This window comes from Pristiophorus japonicus, chromosome 22, assembly GCF_044704955.1.
Source record: "Pristiophorus japonicus isolate sPriJap1 chromosome 22, sPriJap1.hap1, whole genome shotgun sequence".
NCBI lineage: Eukaryota > Metazoa > Chordata > Chondrichthyes > Pristiophoridae > Pristiophorus > Pristiophorus japonicus.
Window position 1 is genome coordinate 61,189,892 of NC_091998.1, and position 18,712 is coordinate 61,208,603.

General features: G+C 46.1%; 1 pseudogene; it reads left to right on the plus strand.

The window, feature by feature from the left end:
* Positions 1-865: 865 nt before the first annotated feature.
* On the plus strand, positions 866-16,751 carry LOC139234647 (ES1 protein, mitochondrial-like; annotated as a pseudogene).
* Positions 16,752-18,712: the final 1,961 nt, after the last annotated feature.

Sequence of the window (18,712 nt, forward strand, 5' to 3'; positions counted from 1 at the left end):
GGAAGGCAGGAGAGATTTGAGAGACAAAAGGGATGATGGGCCAAATTGAGATGGTAATGGCACAAGTTAGGAAACAAAAGATGAGTCTAGATAGGGGGTGAATAGCGGAATAATTAGCAGCTGCCATGGGAAGCAGAGAAAAAAATAAAAAGGGTGATGGGGGTTGTTTAAAAAAAAGAGGGAGGAAAGGGAGACAAAGATGGGTAGAGGTTAAGGTCTGAAATTGTTGAACTCGATGTTGAGTCCAGAAGGCTGTAAAGTGCCTAATCAAAAGATGAGGTGATGTTCCTCGAGCTTGCGTTGAGCTTCATTGGAACAGTGTAGGAGGCCGAGGATGGAGAGGTCAGAGTGGGAGTGGAGCGGGGAATTAAAGTGACAGGCAGCCGGAAGCTCGGGGTCAGAGCTCGGAGTAAAACTCATGCTCCAATCCCATCGGTTGTCTTGTTTGGTTTTGGGGCTTGGCAAAAAATGCCAACCATGGCCCACAGTTGTGGAGTGGAAGAAAATGTCGTGTGGACAGAAGAATCTAAAACCGAATGAAGAAAGGCTAAAATAAACATAAAACATTAAAGTGTAAAAAGCTAATTTTACAGACCTATAAGGGATGGGCTGCCATCTGGATTTAACTAATCCAATTGACCTCTTCAGTAAATGCTATAACCAAACATGATTAGCTCTGGTATCTTTTGGGGACAATTGGAGGGACAATTACCAGTTGTTTAACAGGATTAGATCATTGACGTCAGCCCAGGTTCTCCATAAATCAGGGGTGAAGAGCTCAGATATTCCTATCCTAAACACGACCACTGTCTCAATATCATCCCCCACCAGGAGACCCGTGTCGTGGTCAGAAATAGAAATCGCTATGTTGGCATCCAGGGCATTGCTGGTGAAGAACATGGTGTCGGCATTCACCAAGCAACCCTCCGCTCTCCTCTGCCGGCCCAGTAATATGGGAAACTGGGGCAATTCCAACGTGGCCGTGGTAAGTATGGACCATGGTTACCATAAGTGGGTTAAACAAAATTAACCAACAACTTCTAAAGATTGAAGAGTATTGAGAGATTTAGAACAGAGGGCAGGAGAAACCTGTTCATTCATAGAGTTGTGAGGCTGCGGAATTCACTCCTAGGGTTAGTGTTTGAGGCTGAAACTATGTCAACATTGAAGATTAGATTGGATAAATGGACGAAGGAAAAGGGGTTGAGGTGATATGGGAACAGGGCGGGTAGATGTGACTTGGACTATTTGCTCGTGACATTGGCAGGTTGGACTGAATGTCCTGTTTCCACTTTGTAACTTGCTGCCTCAACCAAGCCACTCCAGAGCCAACACAGAGAAAGCCAGAGTGGCCACTGAGTGAAGTGTATTCTGGTTTTATCTCCGAGTGTAGAAATAGTGTGGCAACTTCTGAACCGCAGGGTGATTCGCCCCTGTCCTTGCTGGGTGTTTCATAATGGGCCATAATTTGCTGTCCAAATAACACTGAGGCTAATATCACGTGGCGTTATTTATGCACAAATGCTTCTGCAACTTCAGACAAGGGCAGATGCGTGGCTAAACGCAGAAATACAAAAGTTGCTGTCCGAGTTGCACTGCTCAGACGTTAGCTTTGCCAGAATGGTAGCTCGCTGTCTAGTCTACCATTGAAATGCATTGAATGACATGAAGTTGTTGTATTTGCACGATAAATATGAACTAACACGCCGGAGAAAGTCAAGTCAAGTCATTTCAAGTCTAAGTACCCTTTTAACGACGTGATAAGTGTTAGTTACTGCCAGTCAACCTCTCTAGCATTGAAAATTAACTATTAGAAGTGTAGAGTCTTGTTCCTTCAGCTTTTAATTGTTGATGGAGATGTTGGAAAAAACTTTTTTTAATTAAAGTTTGTTCATGATATTTCAGCTTCTATTTTATCCCCATGTGAAAGTCCCAATCTTTATTCCACTCTCTGCAACATTTTTAAAATGTCCAGATGAAAGCAGTTTCTCATTTCCTCGTTTCCTGCCTGTGAGAATTCTGCAATGTGACTGGCTGCTTAGACAACTTCTTGATGTCACAACAGCCTCACACTGGGGATTCCCATTGCAGAGCACTGAAATCAATTGAATGTGAAAAGATAAACTTCTCGCCACTCAGATTGCAAGATCTAGGTGGGCAGCTTTCTTCGGGACAGCGGCGAACATCTTCTGTTGTCCAGGTCTTGCTGCATGCGGGTACGGACTGCTTCATTATCAGAACGTTTACAAATGGAACTGAACACTGCAATCATCAGTGAACCTCCCCACTTCTGACCTTATGATGGAGGGAAGGTCATTGATGAAGCAGCTGAAGATGGTTGAGCCTAGCACACTGCCCTAAAGAACTCCAGCAGTGATATCCTGGGGCTGAGATGATTGTCCTCCAACAACCACAACCATCTTCCTTTGTGCTAGTGAGTGGAGAGATTTCCCTCATTCCTATTGACTTCACTTTTACTAGGGCTCCTTGATGCCACACTCGGTCAAATGCTGCCTTGACATCAGTCGCTCTCACCTCACCTCTGGAATTCAGCTCTTTTGTCCATGTTTGGACCAAGGTTGTAATGAGATCTGGAACTGAGTGGTCCTGGCAGAACCCAAACTGAGCATCGGTGAGCAGGTTATTGGTGAGTAAGTGCCACTTAATAGCACTGTCGACAACACCTTCCATCACTTTGCTGATGATTGAGAGTAGACTGATGGGCCGGTAATTGGCTGGATTGGATTTTTCCTGTTTTTTATGGACAGGACATACCTCGGCAATTCTCCAATTTTTCGGGTAGATGTCGGTATTGTAGCTGAACTGGAACAGCTCGGCTATAGGCGTATCTAGTTCTGGAGCACAAGTCTTAATCCAATCTTTCTTTCCCACCCTTTATTTTTCTTTCTGTACCTGATTTGATATTGAATTCGCCCACTCTAATTTGCAATTCCTTCTCAGTCCGTGTGCTGTTTATTTCACAATCCTTCAATCCGATCGGTTAAGGAGATACACAGTTGCTTGACCTGCTCACTCGGGTCCCAAATGCCCAGTATCTCTTGCTGCGACGTTATCAGCACGCACTTTCAGCAACTTGCCATGTAAAACATTTTTTAACCCAAACGTTGAAGGGCCAGTCTGACTAACAGCAGGCACTGTTAAATCCACTCCTGCAGCAAGTTATGGCCCAGTAAGTTCTCCAGAAAGTGTTGGCATAAATTCATCACTGGAGGATCCAACTTATGGGGTTCGTGGTCAAATGCGCACATTCCATGCCAATGACTGCACATCTGGCTAACTTGTGCACAGCTGGTGCTCTGCACCACAAAAGGGCAAGGAATATAATGTGATGTTGGGCTTCAAGTATTTCCCCAGTGCAGCAATAAGGCAGGGTAACTGTTGGACATTTGACTACATTAAAGGTGCTATAAAAATGCAAGTTGCAGTTCTTTGAGAACCATGGCAACATTAGAGTTAAGATCATTCAATATCTAGGTAGCGATGTAAAGCAAAGAATTGATTTGAGTTAAACCCCTTGCATTAGCAGAGTATTTGTGATCAAGGATAATATGACTAAAGCGGTTGCTATGAAAATTAATGGAATATTTAATCCAATTGTCCTGACTGTGTACAACCAATTGCCAGATTCTTTTTTGTGTGGCGTTTTATTAATTTAAGTGGGGATGAAATGCTTATGTCTCTTTAAATAGCTTGCCCTCGCTCTTTTATCCCTTCAAACTGCCACCCTATTTCTAACCTGCCCTATATTTTCACGGCTATTGCAACCTAAAATGTGTTCCTTTTCTCATATTGTAATCAAATGCTGAAATCCTCGTCAACACCTTCTTCACCTCAAGAATTAATTTCTGAACTGCTCTCCCCAGCGCTCTCCCTGCCTCCATGCTTCATAGATTGAAGATACTCCAGGATTCTGCAGCTTATGCCCTCCCAACAACCGTTACCCTCATCCTTTTTTCAGCTCCACTGGCTCCCCGTGCTCCACAGAACCAGTTTCAAGACCCATATTCTCATTTTCAATCCCTCCAGAGCCCGCAACTTAGGAAACCATCTCCGGTCATTCATCCCACCAAATCTTCTCTTGACTTTGACCACTGCTGGTCTCCTTTCTCCTCCACGCCACATTGGAAGCCGATCCTTTACCGATTGCACCCTTGCCCTCTAGAACTCTCTTACTAAACCACTTTGTTTTATATTATTTCTCCCTCTCCTTAAAATCGTCCTATTAACCGACCCCTTTAATGGTGCCTTCCTTCTCCCTCATGCTCACTCGCTTGATTCTTCATGCCCCATAAAGCACTCTGAGCCAGTCTCGTATGGAAGGAGTGCTATATGGATTTTTACTATTCTTTAGGGCTGGATTTTCCGGTTTTCTGCGCTCCGGGTTTCACTCCAGAGCAGCGGCAATGGTGGCGGTGAGGTCTCCTGCGCCCTACAGCAGCAACCTACCTTCGGGGACAGACCAGCCTCCTCGCAGCTGTCCACCCCCATTCTGCCGCCGATTCCCGCCCGCACCAATCCGGCATCTTGGCAGGCGGGAGTCCATTTATGCCACTTGGCCGTCCGCTGATGTCAGCGGACGATTCCCGGCAGCTCTCCCCTCCCGCCCCTCCGGCCCGCTTCTTAAGAGAAATAGCAGCAGGGATTGGTTGTAATTTACCAAAATTCCCGGGATTCTTGGGAGGTCCCAACAGATTGGAAAACTGCAAATGTAATGCCCCTATTTAAAAAAGGAGCCAGACAAAAAGCAGAAAACTATAAACCAGTTAGCCTAACATCTGTGGTTGGGAAAATGTTAGAGTCCAACATTAAAGAAGCTGTCGCAAGACATTTGGATAAGCAAAATTCGGTCAGGCAGAGTCAGCATGGAATTCTGAAGGGGAAGTCATGTTTGACAACTTTGCTGGAGTTCTTTGAGGATGTAACGAACAGGGCGGATAAAGGGGAATCAGTGGATGTGGTGTATTTGAACTTCCAGAAGGCATCTGACAAGGTGCCACAAGACGGGATGGGACAGGTTAGATGCAGGTAGAATGTTCCCGATGTTGGGCAAGTCCAGAACCAGGGGACACAGTCTTAGGATAAATGGTCGGTCATTTAGGACTGAGATGAGGAGAAACTTCTTCACTCAGAGTTGTTAACCTGTGGAATTCCCTGCCACAGAGAGTTGTTGATGCCAGTTCATTGGATATATTCAAGAGGGAGTTAGATATGGCCCTTATGGCTAAGGGGATCAAGGGGTATGGAGAGAAAGCAGGAAAGGGGTACTGAGGGAATGATCAGCCATGATCTTATTGAATGATGGTGCAGGCTCAAAGGGCCGAATGGCCTACTCCTGCACCTATTTTCCATGTTTCTAAGAGGTTACTGCACAAGATAAAAGTTCACGGGGTTGGGGGTAATATATTAGCATGGATAGAGGATTGGCGAACAGAGAGTTGAGATAAATGGCTCATTCTCTGGTTGGCAACCAATAACTAGTGGGGTGCCGTAGGGATCAGTACTGGGACCCCAACTATTTACAATCTACATTAACAACTTGGAAAAAGGGATCGAGTGTAATGTAGCCAAGTTTGCTGATGATACAAAGATGGGAGGAAAAGCAAAGATGAGGAGGACACACAAAATCTGCAAAAGGACATAGACAGGCTAACTGAGCAGGCAAAAATATGGCAGATGGAGTATAATGTTGGAAAGTGTGAGGTCATGCACTTTGGCAGAAAAAAATCAGAGAGCAAGTTGTTATTTAAATCGAGAAAGATTGCAAAGTGCCGCAGTACAGCGGGACCTGGGGGTACTTGTGCATGAAACACAAAAGGATAGTATGCACTTACAGCAAGTGATCAGGAAGGCCAATGGTATCTTGGCCTTTATTGCAAAGGGGATGGAGTATAAAAGCAGGGAAGTCTTGCTACAGCTATACAAGGTATTGGTGAGGCCACACCTGGGATACTGCGTGCAGTTTTGGTTTCCATATTTTGAAAGGATATACTTGCTTTGGAGACAGTTCAGATAAAGTTCACTAGGTTGATTCCAAGGATGAGGGGGTTGACTTATGAGGAAAGGTTGAGTAAGTTGGGCCTCTACTCATTGGAATTCAGAAGAATGAAAAGTGATTTTGAAGGGGCTTGACAAGGTGGATGCAGAGAGGATGTTTCCACTGATAGGGGAGACTAGAACTAGAGGGCATGATCTTAGAATAAGAGGCCACCCATTTAAAACTGAGATGAGGAGAAATTTATTTTCTCAGAGGGTTGTAAATCTGTGGAATTCGCTGCCTCAGAGAGCTGTGGAAGCTGGGACATTGAATAAATTTAAGCCAGAAATAGACAGTTTCTTGAACGATAAGTGAATAAGGGGTTATGGGGAGCGGTCGGGGAAGTGGAGCCGAGTCCATGATCATATCAGCCATGATCTTATTGAATGGCGGAGCAGGCTCGAGGGGCCGTATGGCCTACTCCTGCTCCTATTTCTTATGTTATTATATTACGGAATTGTGCTCCCTCGCCCTGTGATTAAAATTAATGGTGGGAAGATCGTTGGCTGGTGCTAGGGTTTTGGGGAGACAGAGACTGTGGTTCTCATATTGGTCTGTACAGCCACCTAAGAACTCATGTTAAGAGTGGAAACAAGTCTTCCTCGATTCCGAGGGATTGCTTATGATGATGATGCTGATGATGACTGCCAAACCTTTTAATCTATTTTTCCAATCTACCTTAGCCAACTCACGTTTCATACTTCATATGATCACTCTGACCCAGGAGATTCCTTACTATGAGATTGCTAATTAACCCTGTCTCATTACACAAAACAAGATCTAAAATAGCCTGTTCCCTGGTTGGTTCCATGACGTATTATTCTAGGAAACTGTCCCGAATGCATTCCATGAACTCGTCCTCCAAGCTACCTTTGCCAATTTGATTTGTCCAGTCTATATGAAGATTAAAGTCCCCCATGCTTATTGCATTTCCTTTGTTACACGCTCCTACTGCTTCATAGAATCATGGACGTTTATGAAACAGAAGGAGGCATTTTGGCCCATCGTGTCCGTGCCAGCCGACAAAGAGCCATCCAGCCTAATCCCACTTCCCAGCTCGTGGAATTAGCCCTGTAGGTTACGGCACTTCAAGTGCATATCCAAGTACTTTTTAAATGCGATGAGGGTTTCTGCCTCTGCCATCCTTTCAGGCAGTGAGTTCCAGACCCCCAACCACCCTCTGGGTGAAGAAAATTCCCCTCAAATCCCCTCTAAACCTCCCCCCAATTACTTTCACTCTCTGCCCCCCTAGTATTTCCCAATCTCTGCTGTGGGAAATAGGTCCTTCCTATCCACTCTATCCAGGCGCCTCATAATTTTATGCACCTCAATCAGGTCTCCCCTCAGCCGCCTCTGTTCCAAAGAAAGCAAACCCCAGCCTATCCAAACTTTCGTCATGGTTAAAATGCTCCAGTCCAGGCAACATCCTGGTAATCACATGAGGCACGAGCAGGACTGAGAGGCGAGGATGCTTTGGCGAAAACGCGCCCCAATTTCAGACCACGTTAAGCGCCAACCCAGTGATCAGAAACAGCAGTAGGTCTTTCATTACGGCAGCTCGAGTGGGGATTTTATTTCGTGCCATCCTCCGCCAACCAAAATTTCTGCGACACAACACACATAAGAACATAATAGGAGCAGGAGTCGGCCATTTGGCCCTTGAGCCTGCTCCGCCATTCAATAAGATCATAGCTGATCTGATCTTGGCCTCGATGGTGTGGACTGCAACGACCCTTACTACAAAAAGTAAGGACCAAGTACTGAGCCCTGTGGAACCCCACTGGAAACAGCCTTCCAGTCACAAAAACTCCTCTCAACCATTACCCTTTGCTTCCTGCCACTGAGCCAATTTTAGATCTAATTTTCCACTCTCCCTTGGATCCCAGGGGCTTTTACATTTTTGATCAGCCTACCATGTCATCATCATGGCAGTCCCTCGAAATCGAGGAAGACTTGCTTCCACTCAAAGTGCGTTCTCAGGTGACTGTACAGTCCAATGCAGAAATTACAGTTTCTGTCACAGGTGGGGCAGACAGTGGTTGAAGGAAAGGCTAGGTGGGGAGACTGCTTTGCCGCTCACTCGTTCCGCTGTCTGCGCTTGGTTTCTGCATGCTCTCGGCAACGAGACTCAAGGCCCTCCCGGATGCTCTTCCTCCACTTGGGCGGTCTTGGGCTAGGGACTCCCAGGTGTCGTTGGGGATGTTACACTTTATCAAGGAGGCTTTGAGGGTGTCCTTGAAGCGTTTCCTTTGCCCACCTGGGGCTCGCTTGACGTGTAGGAGCTCGGAGTAGAGCACTTGCTTAGGGAGTCTCGTGTCAGGCAAGAGGACAATGTGGCCCGCCCAACGGAGCTGGTCAAGTCTGACCAGTGCTTCGATGCTGGGGATGTTGGCCTGAGCGAGAACACTGACGTTGGTGTGTCCGTCCTCCCAGTGGATTTGCAATCAACACCTTCACCGAGAAATATGAAAGCATGGGCCTTATGCTAAACATCTGTAAGACAAAGGTCCTCCACCAACCTGTCCCCGCTGCACAGTACTGCCCACCGGTCATTAAAATCACAGCACGGCCTTGGACAACGTGGACCATTTTCCATACCTCGTGAGTCTATTACAGGTTGGACCTACCTATCCAGAACTCCCTTATCCGGCACCATCCCTCGTCCAGCGTGATTCCGGCGGCTAGGGGTACATGCGCAGAACGTGGCCAACCTGCACCCTGACTTTGGGGCCGCACCGACACTTGGCCCGCTGGGGCCCACCGACACCTGTTGGGGCCACGGCGACACTCGGCCCGCCGAGGGCCTGCCGACACTTCGGATCTGCCCAGGGCGCTGACCTCCTCCCTTCCCCGACCTTGGGCCGCTGACCTCCCCTCATCCGGCAAATCCCTTATTCGGCACAGGCCGGGTCCCAGGGTGCCGGATAAGGATGGTTCAACCTGTATCAGCAAGGGCAGACATCGATGACGAGGTCCAACATCACCTCCAGTGCGTCAGTGCAGCCTTCAGTCACCTGAGGAAGAGAGTGTTTGAAGACCAGGCCCTCAAATCTGGCACCAAACTTATGGTCTACAGGGCACAGCAGAGTAGGGGCGATACCCAATTTACGGTCCGGGGCGCTAATGGGGCACTGCGAACGGTGATGACATCATCCTCACCAGCGCAGTGGAGCGGAGTACTATGGGGTACAGCCAACGTTAAACTCTTGCCGAATTAAGTGGAAGTCGTTAATGGTGCTGCGCCCGGTCATAAAGTCGTTTGCGCTTTGTTCACAACCCCCCCAGGGGCACTAGCGGGAGGCGCAAACAACCCGAATTTCTAGGCCTAATGACATTGTGATAGAACAGAGCCCAGTCATACCTTAAACAGAAACACTTCTATATCGTATCGTTTTACATAATGGTGTAATATGAATTAAAGATTAGCTTTGTTCAGCTGTATTTTTAAGAGTTCTTCATGCCAGAAGATTACTTGATAGTCTCGGCTGTAGCCTTTGAACTCAAATTAGTCGAATTATTGATCTTTGGGCAGAGAATGCGTGTTTTACTTATAGACTCTAATCAGACTTTATAGTGTCTGCTGAGGCCAAATGTCAAAAGCAAATAAATCAATTGATGGCCTGGACCACTAGCTACGTAATGTTTGAAATGGGTAATATCTCCATTGAGAGGAGTCTGCCTCTTCTTTGAATGAGACATGTAAATAATGAGAAAGCCATGTGGCTCCAGTTCCCTGATTCACACAAACTATTTCATCTAAGACAGCCAAGGGGAGGCTGACTCTGTGAAATCATTGTCCATGTCATGTTCCATCAGTGACTCCGTTACAACATATTGGAAAGAATTGCTAAGATTTTAGACTTTACCTTTATTGCAATATTTTAAGTATTAAGGAACCTGCAAATCCCTTGGGAGGACAGGCGCACCAACATCAGTGTCCTCGACCAGACTAACATCCCCAGTATTGAAGCACTGACCACTTTCGATCAGTTTTGCTGGGCAGGCCACATAGTTCGCATGCCAGATACGAGACTCCGAAGCAAATGCTTTATGCCGAGCTCGTTCATGGTAAACGAGCCAAAGGAGGACAGCGGAAACGTTATAAGGACACCCTCAAAGCCTCCCTGGTAAAGTGCAACATCACCACTGACACCTGGGAGACCCTGGCCAAAGACCGCCCGAGGTGGAGAAAGTGCATCCGGGAGGGAGTTGAGCTCTTCGAGTCTCAACGCAAAGAACGGGAAGAAGCCAAGCGCAGGCAGCGGAAGGAGTGCGCGGCAAACCAGCCCCACCAACCCCTTCCCTCGACGAATGTCTGTCCCACCTGTGACAGGGTCTGTGGCTCTCGTATCGGACTGTTCAGCCATCAAAGAACTCACTTTGGGAGTGGAAGCAAGTCTTCCTCGATTCCGAGGGACGGCCTCTGATGATGATTAAGTATTGTATTAAGTAAGGTGTCATATTGTTAGTTACTTGTATTATTTCTGTTTCTAAGCAATCCTATTGCCTGTAAATCAATTGAATTATTGATTTTAGCCTGAAAATAATGCTCTAAGTATGTGATATTTACCACCTTTTGGAGTCGACAGGAGAATGCACAGGGCAGCCCAAGTAGCATCTACAGTACATATTAACATGTCCCATTGACGTCATGCATAAGAATGCAAGTTTAAGTTTACACAAGACATCAGTCTGCATACTTTAGCTGTATCTTTACTGTAAACACATTTATACAGTAACAATGTACTGAATCTGCAAAGAATCTACAATCGGATGGTAGATGACATAGGTGCAAGCAAGGCCAATCTCTCGTTCTCTCGCTCCCTATCTTGCAGTGTGATATATCATCTGAGTCGCAATGGAGCCAAGTTCCAGATGTTTGCCCCAAACATGCAGCAAACACACGTCATTGACCACACCAAGAGTCAGCCCATGCCAGGGGACAACAGGTTTGAGACTACAGACAGGCACAGAGACAAATATAACACGTGGGGCTTGTATTGACCCCCCTCGTCCAGAAAAGATCATGTGTGGGCGGGGGGGGTTAAGATTGAGACGAGTTCTGGTGGCCCAAGCCAATCTCCCGCTCGCTGCCCCTGACGTCAGTCTTGCCAATTTTGGGGGGGGGGGAGTCAGTGCTGCAATATTTAAATGAGGCGTGGGAGTTAAAATGGCTGCGTTCCCCCTGTCCGCTGAACATGCCATCATGGTGTCTGAGAGGGAGGAGGTTAATTACAGTTATACAACATATTGAAAGCTAGAGACAGTCATCCGAACTGAGACATTGGGACACAACTCTTTGCACAACTCCCACCTCACATGGGTGCAATCACAATCGGCCAAAGCTCGCACAATATCTAAATGTCTCCGGATTTCACTCCCCTCTGCCACCTAAGCCGCAGTTACGAGATTTAGAACCTTGATGTATTGCTTGACCTTCAGCACAGCTTCCTTCCCACATCCACTCAGTCACCACAATCAGATTCCTCCACCTCAGTTGTTATGTATGCAACACCTTGTAACCATCATTCTACCGCCACCAGGGGGTGCATCTGTTGGAGTCCCAAGGGATCCCAGCATCCTTTGGGAGCACTGCATATAATCAAGCCTCCCATGCTGTGCCAGCACTCTGGAGTCAGAATAAAGAGACTAAGGTCACACTTACTCAAGTCTACAGTACTCAGTCACATTGCTTTATTTGAGACATAACAACTGGCGACGAGTAATAGATAACGAACGTTCACGCGAAAATGCAGAGAACTGTTGGTATCCTGGTGAAATTCTCAGAAGGTGACGATTAGGAGGCCTTTGTCGAGCGACTCGACCAATACTTCGTGGCCAACGAGCTGGAAGGGAGTGAGAATGCTGCCAAACGAAGGGCGATCCTCCTTACCGTCTGCGGGGCAACTATGGACTCATGAAGAATCCTCTTGCTCTGGTGAAACCAACAACCAAATCGTATGAAGAACTGTGTACGCTGGTCTGGGAGCACTTAACTCCGAAGGAGAGCATTCTGACGGCAAAGTATTGATTTTATACATGTCAACGGTCTGAAAGCCAGGAAGTGGCGAGCTACATCGCCGAACTAAGGCACCTTGCAGGACATTGCGAATTCGGTGGATTCCTGGAGCAAATGCTAAGAGACATTTTTGTGCTTGGCACTGGCCATGAGGTTATCCTTCGCAAACTATGGACTGCTGAAACACCGAACCTGAGCAAAGCCATAACGATAACCCAGGCATTTACGTCCACCAGCGATAACACCAAACAAATTTTGCAACATAAAGATGTATCAGCAAGTACTGTACACAAAGTAATGTCATTTTCAGGCAGGAATGCATATGGCAGAACGTACACGCCTGCAGCTGTCCGAATTTTGGCGTCTTTTGCTGCAACTGGATTTGCTGTACGTGCTTTCATCGCCATTCTGTCTGTCTGTAAACTTCCGCTACATTGTCGCCTGCGTCCAGGAGCTGGAATATTTCAAAACCTGCTAACCATCGAATCTTCTGTTCTTTGTGTCATAAGAACATAAGAAATAGGAACAGGAGTAGGCCATACGGCCCCTCGAGCCTGCTCCACCATTTAATAAGATCATGGCTGATCTGATCATAGACTCAGCTCCACCTCCCTGCCCGCTCTCCATAACCCCTTATTCCCTTTATCATTTAAGAAACTGTCCATTTCTGTCTTAAATTTATTCAATGTCCCAGCTTCCACAGCTCTTCGAGGCAGTGAATTCCACAGATTTACAACCCTCTGAGAAGAATTTTCTCCTCATCTCAGTTCTAAATGGGCAGCCCCTTATTCTAAGACTATGCTCTCTAGTTCTAGTCTCCCCCATCAGTGGAAACATTCTCTCTGCATCCACCTTGTCAAGCCCCCTCATAATCTTTTACGTTTCGATAAGATCACCTCTCATTCTTCTGAATTGCAATGAGTAGAGGCCCAACCTACTCAACCTTTCCTCATAAGTCAACCCCCTCATCCTTACTCATAATTTCCTGATATTTGCTTCCAGCAGGCAAGGCTGGAAAAGCATGGGGTTAGGGTTGTAGGACATCGTGACTGAAACAAATACTTCCAAAGCACCTGCACGCGCACACATTCCAACAGGAATCACTGGATAATGATCAGTAATGGGAACCCTCACATTTTTGAGGGAAATGGCTGCTGAAACACGGCATCATGGTCCTAGCCAATACTTATCCCTCAATCAACATCACTAAAACAGATTATCTGGTCATTATCACATTGCTGTTTGTGGGATCTTGCTGTGCGCAAATTGGCTGCCACGTTTCCTACATTGCAACAGTGTTCAAAATGACTTAATTGACTGTAAAGCACTATGGGATATCAGGTGATCGTGAAAGGCGCTATATAAATGCAAGTCTTTCTTTTTGTGTGTGTGTGGCCCAAGTCCTGCTGATGGCCCCAGCGTTTGACCACTGATCTCGATTCTTCCTGAGTTCCTGATAGCCCGATAGAGGTGGGGTAAAACTCTGCACCTGATTGGTGGAGCTGGCCCAGAGATAATGGCCCACAATTTACGGTGGGTAATAACATCGAATGAACAGCGTTCGATGTCATTACCCCTTTGAAACTGACCGCAACTTCAGGATGTAGTGCATGCGAGTCCTAACACGGAAATCCTGAAGTTGCGGTCAGTCACTCACTGCTCCGACACTGGCTGCACTGTCGGAAAAACTGAAATTCTCACCACAGAGATAGCGAGATCTTTGTGGGAAGCCTACTTCGGAGCAAGCAGCTACATAAGAACATAAGAAATAGGAGCAGGAGTAGGCCATACGGCCCCTCGAACCTGCTCCGCCATTTAATTAGATCATGGCTGATCTGCTCTTGGCCTCAACGCCACTTTCCTGCCTGTTCCCCATAATCCTTGACACCCCTATAGTTCAAGAATCTGTTGATCTCAACCTTCAATATATTCAATGACTCAGCCTCCACAGCTTTCTGGGGTAGAGAATTCCACAGATTTATGGACATCTGAGAGAAGAAATTCCTCCTCATCTCCATCTTAAATGGGTGACTCCTTATTCTGAAACGATGCTCCCTAGTTCTAGATTCTCCCACGAGGGGAAACATCCTCTCAGCATCTACCCTGTCAAGCCCCCTCAGAATCTTATATGCTTCAATAAGATCACCTCTCATTCTTCTAAACTCAATGAATATAGGTCCAACTTGCTCAACCTTTCCTCATAAGGCAACCCCTTCATACCAGGAATCAATCTAGTGAACCTTCTCTGAACTGCCTCCAATGCAAGTGAATCCCTCCTTAAATAAGGAGACCAAAACTGTACGCAGTGCTCTAGGTGTAGTCTCACTAATGCCCTGTACAGTTGTAGCAAGACTTCCCTACACTTATACTCCATCTCCCTTGTAATAATGGCCAGCATTCCATTTGCCTGCCTAATTACTTGCTGTACCTGCATGCTAACTTTTTGTGTGTCATGTATGAGGACACCCAGATCCCTCTGTACCGCAGCATTCTGTAATCTCTCTCCATTTAAATAATATTTTGCTTTTCTATTCTTCCTACCAAAGTGGATAACCTCACATTTTCCCACATTATACTCCATCTGCTAATTTTCTGCCCACTCACTGAGCCTGTCTATGTCCTTTGCAGACTCTTTGTGTCCTCCTCACAATTTGCTCCCCCACCTATCTTTGTATCGTCAGCAAACTTGGTTACAATACACTCGGTCCCTTCATCCAAGTCATTAATATAGATTGTTAATAGTTGAGGCCCCAACTCTGATCCATGTGGCACCCCACTAGTTATAATTTGCCAGCTTGAAAATAACCCATTTATCCCGACTCTATTTTTGTTAGTTAGCCAACCCTCTATCCATGCTGATATATTACCCCTAACACCATGAGCTCTTATCTTGTGCAGTAACCTTTTATGTGGCACCTTATCGAATGCCTTTTGGAAATTCACATATACTACATCTATTGGTTCCTCTTTATCTACCCTGCTCAAAGAAATCTAATAAATTCGTCAAATACGATTTCCCTTTCATAAAACCATGTTGACTCTGCTTGATTTGTATTATGATTTTCTAAATGTCCTTTTTCTAAAACTTCTTACAGTGCTTGCCAGGGTAGATGCTGGGAGGATGTTTCCTCTGGCTGGAAAGTCTAGAACCAGAGATCACAGTCTCAGAATAAGGGGTCAGCCATTTAGGACTGAGATGAGAAATTTCTTTACTCAAAACGATGTGAATCTTTGGAATTCTCTACCCCAGAAGACTGTTGATGCTCCATCGCTGAGTATATTCAAGATAGAGATTGATAGATTTTTGAATATTAAGGGTCGAGGAAAATGGAGAACGGGCAGGAAAGCGGAGTTGAGGTAGAAGATCAGCCATGATCTTATTGGTGAAGCAGGCTCGAGGGGCCGAATGGCCTACTCCTGCTCTTATTTCTTACGCTCTTATGTTCTTAGATCACCTTTACATGAGCTATCTGTGTAAGCATGAGATCTGGAACCTGGAGTGAGTGAGTCACAGAGATACTTATGTAGAAACTATAGGGGGGGGTATTGCCAAGGTCACCATTTGAAGAAAGTTGTAACCATCTTCTTTCAATGCATTTACCATGTTACTGCAAATATCAGTTAGAGTTCCTGACTGATACAGGAAATGGTAATTATTACTAATTATTGTTCTTCAAATCTCAGCCTTTCCTGCATGTCTGCAATCCTGGCTTGCCGAGAGCTCCCTGGAATCAAGGTCACCAAGGGTCATGACAGTAATGACAACAACTGCTGACCTTGTTGTATGTATCATGACCAGTGCCGTCAAGAACATGGGAGCCAAGCACGTGGTGAGAGAGAGCCTTTCATATCCTGTTCAGACAGCAGGAGGCACTGCACGAGTACCCAGGACTTTGTTACAGGCTGGATCTAACCAAGGGGTTCAAGGAGTTTATATATAGAATAACAGACCCCTGGGAATGAGTTACAGACTGGAATCTAATCAAGGGGTTCGAGGGGGTTTATATATAGACTAATGGATACCAGGGAGTGATTTACAGGCTGGAATCTAATCGAGGGGTTTGGGGGTGGGGGAGCTTTATGTATAGAATAACAGATACATGGGAATGAGTTACAGGCTGGATCTAATCGAGGGGTTCAAGTGATTTATATATAGAATAACAGATGCCTGGAAATGAGTTACAGGCTGGAATCTAATCAAGGGGTTTTGGAGGGGGGAGCGGGGTTATATATAGAATAGCAGATACATGGGAGTGAGTTATAGGCAGGATCTAATCGAGAGGTTCATGGGATTTATATATAGAATAACATATCCGGGAATGAGTTACAGGCTGGAATCTAATTGAGGGGTTTGAGGGCTTTATATATAGAATAGCGATACCTGGCAGTGAGTTACAGACTGGAATCTATTTGGGGGCTTTATATATAGAATAATGGATATCTGGGAGTGAGTTACAGAATGGAATCTAATCGAGGGGTTCGGGGGGGGGTTTATGTATGATGTGGATGTTTTTTTCGGTATTTACCCTTAACCAGTCCCTTCATGACGCACATGTTGATGAGAAGAACAAGGTGATCACAACTCCGGCCTCCATGTGGGACACTGACCACCACGATCACCAGATCTTTGATGGAATTGGTCAAATGGTCAAGCACGTTCTCCGCATGTCAAGATAAAAATGGTGTGGTGTGAGGGGAGCCACATTGACCAAAGCACACGGAGAAATGAGTCTGATCGTCACAGCCATGTGTTTAAGTGTATTATAAATCCGACTGAGATACTTGGCATCAGTAGATACAATCGTAATGTGTCAGTGATGTAGAAAGTAGTTGTTTGAAAACACAATCAGTGCTGAATCAGCTTTCCTCCCATGGAAATATAACACAGTAATGTCATAGGTCATAGTCATTCACATTCTAAAGTACGGCACTTTTATATTTTTAACAAAATGATTCAAATCCTATCAGCGAACCTGAGCCTAAGGTTGTGTACTGAGGCTGTAAGCGTATCTCACCATGTAATATGTTTTACTGTATATGGTCCACATCTCTGAGCCATACAGGAGGGCGGGTATCACTACAGCCCTGTAGACCATGAGCTTGGTGGCAGATTTGAGGGCCTGATCTTCGAAAACTCTCTTCCTCAAGCGGCCAAAGGCTGCACTGGCGCACTGGAGGCGGTGTTGAACCTCGTTGTCGATGTCTGCCCTTGCTGATAATAGGCTCGCGAGGTATGAAAAGTGGTCCACATTGTCCAGGACTGCGCCGTGGATCTTGATGACTCAGAGACGTGGACCATATACAGTAGACACCTCAAATCGCTGGAGAAATACCACCAACCATGTCTCCGCAAGATCCTGCAAATCCCCTGGGAGGACAGACGCACCAACGTTAGCTTCCTCGATCAGGCCAACATCCCCAGCATCGAAGCACTGACCACACTAGACAAGCTCTGTTGGGCGGGCCACATTGTTCGCATGCCTGACACAAGACTCTCAAAGCAAGTACTCTACTCGGAACTCCTACATGGCAAGTGAGCCCCAGGTGGGCAGAGGAAACGTTTCAAGGACACCCTCAAAGCCTCCTTGATAAAGTGCAACAACCCCACCGACACCTGGGAATCCCTGGCCAAAGAGCGCCCTAGATAGAGGAGGTGCATCTGGGAGGGCGCAGCACCTCTGAGTCTCATCGCCGAAAGCATGCAGAAAACAGGCGCAGGCAGCGGAAGGAGTGTGCCCCAAACCCGTCCAACCCTCCCTTTCCCTCAATGACTGTATGTCTCATATGTGACAGAGGCTGTGGTTCCCATATTGGACTGTTCAGTCACCTAAGTACTCACTTTTCGAGGGACTGCCTATGATGATGATGATGTAATATGATGTACAGTTATACAGGGTATTGGCGAGGCCACACCTGGAATACTGCGTGCAGTTTTTGTTTCCATATTTACGAAAATATATACTTGCTTTGGAGGCAGTCCAAAGAAGGTTCACTAGGTTGATTCCAGAGATGAGGGGGTTGACTTATGAGGAAAGGTTGAGTAGGTTGGGCCTCTACTCATTGGAATTCAGAAGAATGAGAGGTGATCTTATCGAAATGTATAAGATTATGAGAGGGCTTGACAAGGTGGATGCAGAGAGGATGTTTCCACTGATGGGGCAGACAAGAACTAGAGGGCATGATCTTAGAATAAGGGGCCGCCCATTTAAAACTGAGATGAGGAGAAATTTCTTCTCTGAGGGTTGTAAATCGGTGGAATTCACTGCCTCAGAGAGCTGTGGAAGCTGGGACATTGAATAAACTTAAGACAAAAATAGACAGTTTGTTAAACGATAAGGGGATAAGGGGTTATGGGGAGCGGGCGGGGAAGTGGAGCTGAGTCCATGATCAGATCAGCCATGATCTTATTGAATGGTGGAGCAGGCTCGAGGGGCCGTATGGCCTAATCCTGCTCCTATTTCTTATGTTCTTATGTTCTTATGTCTTGGGGATGTGCTTTTCGGTTTGGTCACTTCATTCATGTGTACTGCTAATGTTCGTCCTTTTTTCATTGGCCCGAAATTTGCGATCTCAGTGTTGAGAAGTTTGAGTTTTCTGACATTCGATTCAAATCAACAGAGTATAGTGGGGATCCCCTA